Raw genomic sequence first — 13,653 nt, 5'->3', positions numbered from 1 at the left:
ATGGCTAGTTGAATGTACTTGAACTTTTCATAAATAATGCCCCCAAAATGTCAGTACAAAAATATCACGTATTTTGACATTCAGGACTCAGAACAGATCATTTCAGACTGACAGACCACAGCAAACCCATTCTAGCTGCTGGTTACTTTTTTAATATAAAAACAACTTTAAAAATATCTGTCTTTTGGTCCAACTAAGCTACTCTGATATAAACCAGTGTCTAAGGAGAAAAAAAAAAGAGTTTATTCCAGACAGTGTGACCAGCTTTGCTCAGACCCCTGAGAACCTTCCACACTGGAGATGAATTTTATTATGTGATATAGGCACTCACGTGACAGAGAGAGCTTTGTAAGCCATTAATAAGAGACCATATCATACACTTAAACAGATCAATTGCCATCCAACAGTGACAGAAGGAGATAAATGAAAAATGTGTTATATAGCAGGCACTATAGACTTTGACCACTACAATCAAATAATGTTTATTAGACAAGTGAGCTGGAACCAAGTATATCTGAGAATTACTAAGCACCCCAAAATCAAACACCTACTGAAGGTTTTTTCTACTAATTGTATATTTTCAAAGAATCTATATTTATACCAGAAAAATAATAAATCTTGGAGAACTAGAAATGAAGATAGTTCAGATAAAAATGTTTGAATATGTTTCAAGTTGCAGGAAAACAAAGTTAGTGACAAAAGAGGGACTTGTAGAAACCACCTATCCATGGTGATTGGCCATGTGAGACATGCAGAATGAATTATGAGACAGCAAAGAGGAGCCAGATTAAGGGGAGACAAACAGTAAAACAAAACCTGTAAAATAAGACTGGAGGTTAATTTGTTAGAAACCAGCACCATCAAAAGAGGAAGGAGTAGGAGTAGAGAATGAGGCTGCCTAGAAGTGGGTCTGTTTGAAGAATAATCCCTACGCAAAGGCAACCAGAAGCTTGATGGGTTGAGAGGACTGGCACTCTTCCCCTACGCTTGAATGCAATCAAGTGCCTTCAAAACCTCCAGAGGACACCACACCTGACTGCCCTGCTATCTAGTAAACAGTGCAAAAATTGTTTCAAAGCTATGAGTCTTCACTTGCCCATTTTCTTCTGCTCAGGAATCCAACAGACCTTCCCACAGGCATAATTCAACAGGCAGTATGTCTAATATCTTGCTACAGATACCACAGTCTGACCCACTTGAAGATACTTACTGCAGCCAGATCTCATTGTTTTGCTTCTGCCTCTTCCCAGCTAAGCCTCTGGCCTCTTACTAATCCTATTATTTAACATTCACTATTTGCATATTCAGCCCAAAGCTAAAATTTCTTCCAAAATGGATAAAGGAGCTGTGCAATAGATGCCAAAATATTCATCCCTACCACTTCAATCATTGACAATGACCACTAGCACTAAGCATTAATCACAGATAGCTAAAGCAGGGGACTTTTTTATTTATTTTTTTTTGTCCATGGTCAAAGCAAGGACCACAGGCCCAGTCTCTGCCCTGTCCCATGGCACAAACCCAGGCAGCCACCACAGAGCAGTGGTGACTCTATGAAGGACTCTGGCCCAACAACTCGTCTCAAGAGTCTTTAATACAAATGGCTTTGCTGGGAAAGGAAACTCAAAGTACACCCCCTCACCCATCATTGCATCTGAACCTAGCAGTAAACGTCCTTACACATGAGAGATGTTTCTCACTACTCAGCAAAGATTACCCTTGAGATTTCCCCTCTCTGACTTAAAAACCCATAACCTAAAAACTACCCTGCAAAATGGTTCACATTTGCATAACAGCACTAACACAAGTAAATTTGCCTTCCCACACCAAATCCAGGCATGCTCTCTTGGCTGTATTTTCTTACTCTTGTATTACAGTCATAATAAATAATAAAAAATAATTGAGAAGACACCCTAAAAATCTAATTTCAAATTTTTTATCTGAGGTCATCAAGGGGTAATACTATAAATTTTGACATCATAATTTTCCAGACATAAAGACTGGTAAAAGAATGCAAAAGACAATGTTATAGTGATATGGTCAGCCAAGCCCTGTAGACTATAAGATGGTGAGAGATGCTGATGGGATTGCAGAAGCTTGAAAAAACTCTCAAAAAATGTCAGCAAGATGTTTTGAAAAAGAAGAAATTGAAGATGACAGGCATAAAAATCATAAAAATAAGTATCTGTTGAAGTATAAGGTGCCATTTTTCATCAGAGATCAAGTGAAGCTTAGTCTGCATGTGTTTTTCTTACACCAGTACACTTTCACTGTTTCTCAGTTGGTTTGGAAGTGTAATAGTAAGCTTTTGTTGTTTTCTGCCAAAAATTGCCTGGCAAGCTGCCTTTTCAGCTTGGGAATGCAGCAAAAAACTGTTGTTTACCTATCACACATTTTTAAGATGTGGAATTTTTCAACTGATAATAAAAAGTGTCAATCATATTTTTAGCTGAGGGAACATGGTCCTGACTGCATTCAGGTTATGTCTTTTGTCAGTTACTGCTCTCTGTCAGTGACATATTAGTGCCAGAGCTGCAGGCATATTTCAAGTTTATTTAAGTTCACCAGTGAAACTTAAGATAAAATGGTTGAAATTCTAGTTGCAGGCTAGCAATTCAGGAAATTTTTTTTTTTTCTAATTAAAAATTCATTAGTTTAAAGGCAATGCCACTTCAAAAAAATCCAAATGCTCCAGTTTGATATGTGATGTCCAAACTCAGTGGGCAGAAGAAAAAACCTTTCCAGCCATTCATCATAGACCCTATCCTAGCTGGACAATTTAAGGTGATTCTGCTGATGTTTCTCTCTTGCTTGCTCTTAAAAACATCCAGTCCTAATAAAAAGTCACAAAACACTGGTCAGGTGATGCTGTCACCAGAAAACAAGAGAGGGAAGGCATATAGTGAGAAGGTAGTGCCTGAAACTCTTCCAGGGATTTATTTGCATTACATACTGGCAGTGCTGTGTAGTCCAGAAGAATCAATAAACTCAGTGAACAGGAGTTTGCTGGAGCCCCTGGCAGCAACGAGAGGTTACACGGTTCAGACTTTATCCAGGAGTGTGACAGCTGCTGTATGCAGAAATACACACTCCCCTGATGAACCAGAATATACTCAGAGGGATTTTGCAGATACCTGCCAGGCAGCCACATGAGCCAGTTTGACCCCATGGTTCTGATTATGCAGCTGGGCTTGGGACTTCCAGACACTGCAGCAACCACTCAGCTGTGAGTGAGGGGCTAATAGCTACATGGGTGAATACACAGGGTGAATTAACAATCTGCTATCACTCATTACACTTTGATTCTCTTAATAACAAAACAGGTTATTCCTAAAAAATAGCTGTGATCTGTGTCTCCTCCAAACACCTGCCCAGCAGTGAAGATCACCAGACTCCTGGAGTGTCCTCCTTTCGGCAACAGTGTCAGCTTAAGCAGTTGCCTCTCTCAGCCCCTTCTTTTGCTGCCTAGAAAAGGCCATTTTGTGTAATTTTTGACATGAAAGAACTCTCTAGAATGGTTCACACCATGACAAGAAGCTGAGGTAGACTTTATATGGTCTTCATACAACTACAAGTGGCAAGAAGATCTATCTTTAGATTTAAATACCCCAGTGAATCTCAGCATCCAACATTTATGACTCATTTCCTTCTCTGCAAACCAGGCAGACACCCAAACCCACTTTTCTGCAGGAAAAAAACATCTGCCCAGAATTTTGTGGATCTCATCAAAAGCACTTAATCTGCTGTTGTGCTCCAAACAGTATGAAGACTTATAAAACTACACCTAGATACCCATCTGTTCTTGAACACCAGGAAAATCAGTTCATCTACAGATGACTAATAAAAGATCCTTTTTGAGGCTGAGTTGGGAATTGAGTCCCATCTGCTGTACCTGATCTTGCAGTTTGGCCAAAAAAGACATCCTTCTGTCTGAGATTCAAGGACAAAGACAGTTGACCTGACTTGTAAATATCCCTTTCCTTCCATTTCCTTCAGAATATTAGACACACCCACTAGGCCTGTGTTTACCTGCCTGTACAAGATTTAAGAGAGAAGTGAAAACTCCACCATCTACAAGTTTTTAAATTTATAGGCCACGACATTATGGGAGAAGAGGAAGCATCTAGTCAGAATGAGGAAAAGATATTATACCTATGTAAATCAACAGCAATCATAAAACAGCTGATACAAAGAAACTTACTGATGTTTTTGCATGAGAGTTCAATATTCTTTCTAACTTCACAAATCTCATTGAATAACATTATACTTGCCAAGGCTGACTGCTTTTAAAGTCTCTAAAAAAGTCTCTAGTACCTCCATAGGGAGAAAATTTATTTAAAATTAAAGAATGGGTCACAGTATGCATCTGTAGCCTGATCCTAAAAGACATTTTCATACAGCTTTTATGCTGATTCAAGTGCTTCTGTAACTTTAGACTCTTACATTCATGCAAGCCAACAGACATCCCATGTCACTTGTTTTCCTAGGTCCAGTGGGGCTCTTCATGCAACAGGATATCTGTTACTGGGTGTTTGTAAAAGATCGAGACCACTATCAGTAACTTCATTTCTCAGTGACCTCAACAGCTTCTGGCATATCAAGGACTAGTTGACTTTGCAGTCAAGCTGCTGTTTCAACCCATCTCTGCAGCAAAGATGTAATTGCATCCTGCAGGAAATGCATCAGGTAGCACCTTGGTAGGGATGACTGAAAATGCAGAACACAGGCATTTAGAAAAATAAACAGGACTACAGAAGCACTTTATGGCCAGGACCATGGAAAATTCATAGGAATCTTCTCATTGGTCATTTTGGAAGCAGAGCTGATCTGCAGGTAGACCATCCAGTGACCAAACCACATTTAATATTATATCCACAGAGGTGTCTAAGGGGAAGAAGTAGGTGAGTACTGGTTTGTCCTACTCTGGCTGTGCAGTCATCTGTCATCACTGGTTCACCACAAAACTAACAAGCAGCCTGAGGATGGAAAAGATTCAGTATCGGTGACCTAACCCGATTTGTTATTGTCATTTGTGGTGACTGTGCCCAAGAATGTGTTAGGGTAGGATTTTATTAGTGTGCTGCTGAGTAGTATGGTCAGAAACAAGGATTTCTTCAGTTTATAGGGCTAATTTTAAAATGGGTTAACACAATGCTTCCTGTATTCAGAAGCATTCAGTTTGCTGCATTTGTTTGTTTGTTTGTTTGTTTGACCTGGCACCCAGAGGATGATGTATCTCTTCTTGGGTGTTTTGGGAACCACTTCTTGTCTCTTGCCTCTGAACATCAATGAACTGATGTTGTTTCCAGCATGGAGTTCTCTCTGCCTGACCTGCATGCCTCCTCCCTGTGCTGCTGAAGGCTCAGAGAAGCTAAACCTTCAATCTCCTTAGGCAGATGATAATTTGAAACTCATAATGCCTTGATTCCATTCCGGCTTCTTTCCATGTCTCAGGTTCCCCACTGATATGTGATATAGACAAAAGTGAATCCAAAATTATTTCAGGCCTTATTCAGAAGGACGCCTGAGCTTCAAATTCACAGTTGTGTGAGATGATGCTGACTAAGGACAGACAGTGATTTCTTACCTTCCCTTGCCCTGAGTGCCAGACCACATGCCACAGTGCAATGCACTTGAATGAATACAAACCCAAGTTGCATTTGGTCTCAGTACCGCTCAGGTTTTTATCCAGCACAGAGCAGAAGGTTTCAAAACTGGCTGTCAAAAGCTTATTTTTTGTCCTTCCATGGAGTCATTAACTTACAAAACTTACTCCCACAAAAAAAATAGTCTCAGTCTTCAAACACTGAGCACATTCTATTTAGTATTTCTTGGCCAAGCCAACTCAACTGCAACAGATTTGAAATATAATTAACTCTCACCAGATGTAACAATTTTTTTTTCATCTCAGCATCATCCAAAAAGATAAGAGAATTTTGTCCTTGAAATATTCTGTCCTTGAAATACCAACAAATATGAGCAAAAGCATATGCAAGCTTATTCGATCAATGATAACTCTTTTGATCAGTATGAGTAGAAGGGGTCACCTTGGCAAATGTGTGGGGTGGTTTTAGAAAGTAAAAACCTGCTCTGAATGGCCAAAGAGTTGTTGCAATTGAAGATGAATTATTAAACACGTTAACACTCACAGTGAGCAGTGAATTTGCAGAGATACAGACACTGAGCAAATACAGTCTGTATACTTTAGGATGCAGAGCGGAACAAAACCAAATGAGATCTTGGGGGAAATTCTCAAGAGCTGAGTCAGCTGGACATTTCCTGCAGCTTTCTCTCAAAAAACTTTTTTTTTTCCAAGGAAAATACACAAAGGGGAAAAATAGAAAAGAAAGGTGGGAGGGTGTAATATTGCCCTGCTGTGATTTTTTTTCTTTATTTGCCAAAGTCCTTATGGAAAAGTTCATGAGAGCCATGCGCATTGAGACTGGCAGATGATTCAGATCTCTTACTCTACTTAACTAGTTGGGTGCTCATGCTAATTGTACACTTTGGCTCTCATGCTCTTTTTCATTTGCTGCATTGCATTAAGGGAAGCCAAGAGTACATTATGTATGCAAGTGCAATGGCTTCCAGCCTTGGAAGAGCAATGGATATTGCTGTTCCTGTTGGCTGGTGAGCAGGGTGAGCAATTCAGAGGCTTCTGCAGCCTCCCAGCATCTCCTCCCAGGGTGCCCTTGAAGGTCCATGACTGGGCGGCCAAGGCCTTTTCTGCATTCAGTTTTCACAGCATGTTGGAGACCTCCCATAAAGCGACACATTTATCCAGGTTTGGAAACAAACATGCTGGAGAAGCATACCCAGTATGCACAGTGTGCTGCAGGCTGCAGCACTGGAATGATGGGACGTGGACAAGGAAGCAGTGGTAAAGAAGAGGGACAGACCCCCTCCAAAAAAGCTGTCTTCCTATCATGAGGAATCAATTTCATTTCCATTGTCCAAAGCACTGGAGAGACTGAAGTGAGTGGAGAAGGAGGAACTACTTGGTCATACCTGGGCTCCACTTGTGCTGGCCTAGGACAGGAAGTGCCCACAAAGTGCCACGGTCTCTCTGAGAATGAGATGGACCCTGTAAACTCCTTTCCAACCCAAACCATCTGGTGATGAGGATGATGATGATGATGATGATGACACCTTGAATCCAGACACCGTGAGGGATGACAAGGCATGAAGATAACTTCTTGCTGTCCCAGAAGCCATTTACAACCATGGGAGAAGGACAGAGTTAAGATTTTTATAACCCACAATATCCTGAGATGGCAGTAAGAGCCTCACTGCTCATCTGTTATTACTGCTGAGCACCTTTGTGCTTTCTCAGGTACTGATGTGAATCTTTCAGGACCCTTGCTCATGTACATGGGTATAATCAGCAGCAATCAATGCTTGCCAGAGGTATCTGATTACAACTATTTTCCAATATTAATCTCCTATGTGCTGTAGTGCTTCTATTGATTGCTACCTCATTAGTAGAAGGCAAGCCACGAGATGAGCAAAAACTTATAACTAGGAAATAGGGGATTGTGTAAGCTGGGCTATCTACCTGTAATTCTGCTGTGCATCCCAGACACACTGACCCTTACAGAAATACTTTCAATATTTATAGTTCTCATTTCAACATCTAGTTTATTACACATGTGAAAAATCTAAATGCTATAACTAAGGCAATGTGACATTTTTGTTTTAAAATGTGATTTCTGTAATTTCATACTGTGCTTACTGACTTGTAAAACCTTTCTTACACAGGTAAAATTTGTGCATTTAATTATATGTTAATGATTTTATTTTTGAAACAAATCATGACTTGCCCATCTTCTCTTGGGTCTTGCTCTTCTCTACTACCTACTTATGTGTGGCCATCAGCCTGGTTGTGTTTTGTTTCCAAGATGAAGTTTTAGGGGTCTTTATGGCACTTGGTAACATTGTCTGTGCTTTGTTTCCTCCACCTCCTCCCTATAAAATTATGACAATACTAACTTTCCTCATCTCTTTAGTTTTCTTATGTGAGTACACAAACACTGTGAAGCAGAGGTAGACCTTTAGCACATGTATTTGTAGCTCCAAACAGATGTGGCTGTGATCTCTGCTGGGGCCAGGAGACAGCACTGTTACAGAAATTATAATGTTAATGCACTGCCTGTGGGGGTGTTATCTCTCACTGAGAGAGAAAAGGCTTATGAAAACTGGCTGAATTATTGTTGCTTTCTTTGCATGTTGCAGCACTGCCTCTATGCTTCGTATAAATGCAGCAGCAAAGGAGCAAACCAAGGCAGGAGAAACTGGTAAATTATGCTAACTTGTTAACCTCAGTTCTGCATCTCTATGCTGGTCTCCTCAACATTTGTCATTCCTAAAGGCTTTTTAGGGGACCTGCTCCTCTCAAAGCAATTCCCACCAGTCCATCTCTGATTAAACCCATGCTGCTGTGCTCCCGTGAAGCAGGGAAATTGGTTATAGCAGGGAAGCAACAAGAGGAAATTTCAGTTGTATAGTGAGTTTCCTTGAGTTGATTCAATTTCCAGGGTAGTATTGTAGATCAATTGCTTGATTTATTTAAAAAGTGGATTGGATAAAGTAGTGGAAAATGTATCAGAAAATAATTCTGTTCCTGGAGAATAGACTAAGGAAACGATAAAGCTTGCTTGAACTCTGACTCTTTCTGTTCATTTTCTTATCTTATTCTTATCTAAGTAGAGCACTATTGCTACACTTCTTCAGATGAAGACTATGAATGGAAGAATGCGTAAGAAGCAGTGAAATCTCTTTTTACACTAAAAATAAAAGCTTCCTAGTGGGCAACCTGGAAAAAAGGAAAGTTTCTGAGAGTGACATGAACAATAATAAGATTGTACCTGCTGGCTTCTTCCAGCACATTAACCTAGTTCTGATTTTCCTGGCTGCCATGGAGTTATTCCTGATTTAATTCCAGCATAACTAAAATGGCTCAGGAATTAAGGTGATATATCTTGAATATTTATACCTGCTCAGAATCCATATGCCATTTTTTTTATATCATTGCTCATACTTGGCTTTATACATTAAAAAGTGAAGGGAGTCCAGACTGGACTATTTAAAACAAAAATATTTGTATTCTTACACTGATATCTTTGTCTGGTGATACAAATTAAGTCATCTTTTCAGTCTGATAATCTGTTCTAGATAAGTAGGGAGAACAAAGGTTTTCAAGCAGACTAATGGTGTGCAAATTGGCTCATGCTGCTCCTCAGCTGAAGACCAATGAGGTCACTTGGGTGACTTTGCACGTCTGCTGACAGTCCCGCTCAGGTAGCAGCTCCAGAGAAGCACAAGGGCCAAGCAAGATCCAACTGTATTCTACAGTACCCTTCTGGGAGAAAGGGGGTGGTTGGATCACAGAATCATCTTATAGTTTGGTTTGGAAGAGACCTTTAAAGGCCATCTATTCCAGTCCTCCTACCACGGGCAAGAATCTTCAACCAGACCAGCTTGCTCAGAGCCCCATGCAACCTGGCCCTGAAAGCTTCCAGGGATGGATCATCCACAGCTTCGCTGAGTAACCTGTGGCAACGTCTCACCACATTTATTGTAAACAATTTATCTTATATCTAATCTGAATCTACCCTCTTTTAGTTTAAAACCATTACCCCATGTTCCATACTACAGGCATTACCAAACAGTACTGCAAGGTGCTAAAAGGCCTTCTCAGAGCCTCCTGTTTTCCATGCTGAACAATCTCTCAGCCCTTCCTTGAAGAAGATGTGCTCCATCCCTCTGATCACTTTTGTGGCCCTGCTCTGGACCCACCCCAACAGATCCATGTCTTTCCTATACTGAGGAAATGAGACCTCATTCACCTAACTAAAGCTTGACTCAGCTCGGGCACGGTTTTTATGCACACATTCAGCTGCAAAGCCCACACGTTAGGGGCTTGCAGGAGTGCAACCAAAGAACTTGTAACTGGTGCCAAGGAATGCTGGAGTGAAGAAGGCACCTAATCCAAAGCAAACCTTACTTCCTTTTAGGTACCAGAGAACAGAGTGGTTAAAAGGGGCAGGCCATAAGTTTTCACTTCTCTCTGAAATTAAATTCTGTAAATTAGAGTTTGTCCTCTTACAGTCATGGAGCATGGCAAAGATTTTACCCAAGTAGCTCTGCAGTGTTTCTCACGTGTGGGTGGTAGAGGAAGTTCCTTCTCCTATCATGAGCTCAGAATGACAACTACAGTTCTCAACCCTCAGTTTGTGTACGAGAAGTGAAGAGTAGGTGACGATAAGCAGAATTGCCTGTCAACCCCTTGTATGAGGACATTTCCTTAAATAGGATTTATTTTCAGAAATAAAAGGTTCCTCAGAAAGCAGAATGCTTTTGTTTGAAGACACTTTTGAATAGCACTAAAGCTGTAAGGAAAAATGCCTTGAGGGCAGAAAATTCCAATATTTTTTGATTCAGCAAGCGGAAGTAATTCTGTTCTTACAGCTCTTACTGCTATCTCCAGTTACCTAACACAAATTTGTAGAGAAGATGAAGACAGGCTCTTCCAGGAGATGCACAACAATATGCAAAAAGGCAATGAACACGTTGCATCACAAAAATCTCCAATTAGATATGTGAATTTTTTTAGCACAAGGGTGGTGAAACACTGTAACTGGGACACAAATAAGACTGAATTTGACAAAGCTACCTGCTCCTCAGGGTGTCTTTCTGAGTAGGAGGTCAAATCATATGATGACCAGAGCTCCCTTACCACCTAAATTATTCCATGATCCTGTAAGTCTTAAAGTCACATACATTCAAATTGGACTCAATTTATACTTTTTCTTACAGGAATGTAACATGAGATTCAGTTTCTTGTTTTGCAACTCAAAATTTAAAATTTTTAGCTACCTTTTGCAAGGAACTGTGGAAGCACCTACTTAATCTCTATTGGAGCACTAGCAATTATTTATGTGCATCATTACAGGACTGTTCTATTCTGTATTGTTGTGTAAAGTCTGGGGAAATACATTTCCACCCTGAATTACTCCTACTTTAAGTAGAGAAAGATAGCAAGGAAGAGCCCAAGTAAATTCTCTGTAATATGCAGTGTGTAAATGGGGCTACAATCTCAATGTACAATGTGTGTCAAGACAAGAACCAGTCCTCTCTGCTTGGCCGCAGATGAGGACCTGAATCAACCAGTGCACCTCAAGGAGCCAACAGAGCTTCTTGTTGTGACTTTCAAAGCCTCAGATTGTCCAGAACAAGACCACCACCTTTAGAGTGAGACTTTAGTAAGACTGGTTCCTAGGCAGTGGGCAACAGGATAAGATAAGAGATGGACCTGGATCCCCATCCATTGCACTGCTTTTATTTTTCTGGCATCCAAGTGAGGACTGGGAACACTGAATTGTATCCAGACTGTCTACATTGGTTTCTAAGATTTAGGTGGAGTTTCTTGCCTAAATCCAAGAGCACTTCTTAAATTAATGGCTGTCTGGAACCCTTTTGACTTGTACAGCACATAAAAATCTAATGGCACCGTGGTGTTAATGCACTACTCATTAAGCACCTGAAGACACCTAATCAGCTAAGTGGGAACCTCCCACCAGAAATCTGCAGCTTCTCAGGGAAAGAAGTGAGCACCTGAGGTCTTTCATCCATTTGGTACACCCAAAGGACTCTTGGTGCACTTGAGCTGCATTGACCAAAGGAGGTCACCTCTCCCAGAGCAGCTGAAGGACAAAAATCATTGCTGAGGTTTGAACTTCCAACAAATCAAAAACATGCTGAAGAAAGTGAGTCCTTTCATAAACACAAATGCATTTGTTCATTATCAATCACAATACTAAATTAAGAGAATGAGAAGATTTGTACCTATTAACTGTGAAAATTATTTATGCAAAACACTTCTTTGCTTCATTGTCTGGTTATGAAAAATTCAGCTAAATAAGGAGAAATCTATTACTTGCAGCTTAGCTTCCTTCAGAAAGTTCTTAGAATGGGTCAGGATATTCCCCAGTGTTTGTTCCAGCAAGAATACAGTTCTGCAGGTGTATGGAATTGTATAACTAAGTGGTACTAACTCAGACAACTGTGATAAAATTTTATTATAGAATATTTCTGATTAATAAGTAAATCATATTGATTAAAAACTGTATAATTAGAAGACCTTTAATATCACTTTGGGAATTTAGGACTAGGCTGAACAACAGCAAAATTATGATTCTGACACCCTACCACTACTCCATCTGAAAACAATAAAAAAATGTTGCCTTTAGCTTTCCAGGGAACAGAGCAGGCTCAGAATATTGTCACATGCTATTCTCCTTGACAACATAGAAAACCCAGCTTCTTATCAGCTTCTGGCAAAGAGAAGATTCAAGTCATAATGGTCAGGAATCAGTTCTGGGAAATGCTCCAGTCTTATCTTATGCTTGCTTCCACAAACAGATTTTTGAGATGACTGGGGAACTTTCTGACCAGTAATGTTTAACATGTGGTAAGATAAAGACAATCACAGCTCTTCCTCCAGGCTATTTGTACTGGAATCAGGAAAAAACTTTTCCCACTCATCACTGCCCAGCTGACACACTAAGGATATTTGCCACTATTTAGAAGCATCATCTACTGGTAGGTTTGATGAATTAGTAAAGGATTCAAATGTATTCTCCCACTCATCAGCATATACTGCTGTTAAGTGGTGCAAGAATTTTTCTGTACTGGTAGGTAAGAAAAATTAAGAAGACAAAGCAACTTTACCAGGAAAGACATCCCTGGTATCACCTCCTAAGGGATAGGCCCTCATTTTGCCCTGATAATGCAGAATTTTATCTTATCTCTTATAAACAGATTGCAGAGATTTTTGCTGGCAGCACAGAGCAAAGCATTGCCATCACCTGTGTCATTCAGAAGCAAATAAAAGTATGACTGGCAGGAAAGGAAGTTTCCTTTGTCTACTAATGAAAACTTCTGCTGTGACATTTGCAGTAAGTTGCTGTATTATGAAAGTAAAAATTACTTTCTACTCATGGTTAACAAAATAGCACACCTCGTATTTTACTTTACAAACTGCCAATTACATGATTCACAAGGAATCATTGTATATTGCACTGTCTTTCCATTTTGTATAAAAGAGACTTTCATTCAGTGCTTCTTTCCAGATTCCACACATTGTGACGGTGTCTGCCACAGGGTCACAGAATCATTAAGGCTGGAAAACACCCCTGAGATCACCAAGTCCAACCTTTGGCCAATCACCACCACCTCATCAACTATACCATGGCACTAAATGCCACATCCAGTCATTTCTTCAACACCTTCAGGGTTGGTGACTCTACCACTTCCTTGGACAGTCCACTCCACTGTTTAACAACTTGGTTCCATGAAAAAATTCCTGCTGATATCCAGCATATCCACTACTACATAATGACTTATAAGCTCTCTGGTCTTCTATGTCCTAAAATTCACTTACAATTTGAACAAAATTTGAAATTCAGTGTCTCAGCAACTTGTGCAACAGAGTTAGAGGTGGAAACTGTCCTTGGCCTCTTCTGGGAACATGAAGATTTCCACAAACACTATTAGCACACTTTTGCCTCTGAGCAATCTGGGCTGTACAAGACTTTGAGCTGAACCTAAAGAAGGTTGGGACAGAAGTTTAAATGCCCAGATTTGGGGGGGGGG

Source organism: Passer montanus, unplaced genomic scaffold, assembly GCF_014805655.1.
Source record: "Passer montanus isolate IOZ18808 unplaced genomic scaffold, ASM1480565v1 scaffold4, whole genome shotgun sequence".
NCBI lineage: Eukaryota > Metazoa > Chordata > Aves > Passeriformes > Passeridae > Passer > Passer montanus.
The sequence above is the reverse complement of the archived record's forward strand: the minus strand, read 5'-3'. Positions refer to the sequence as shown.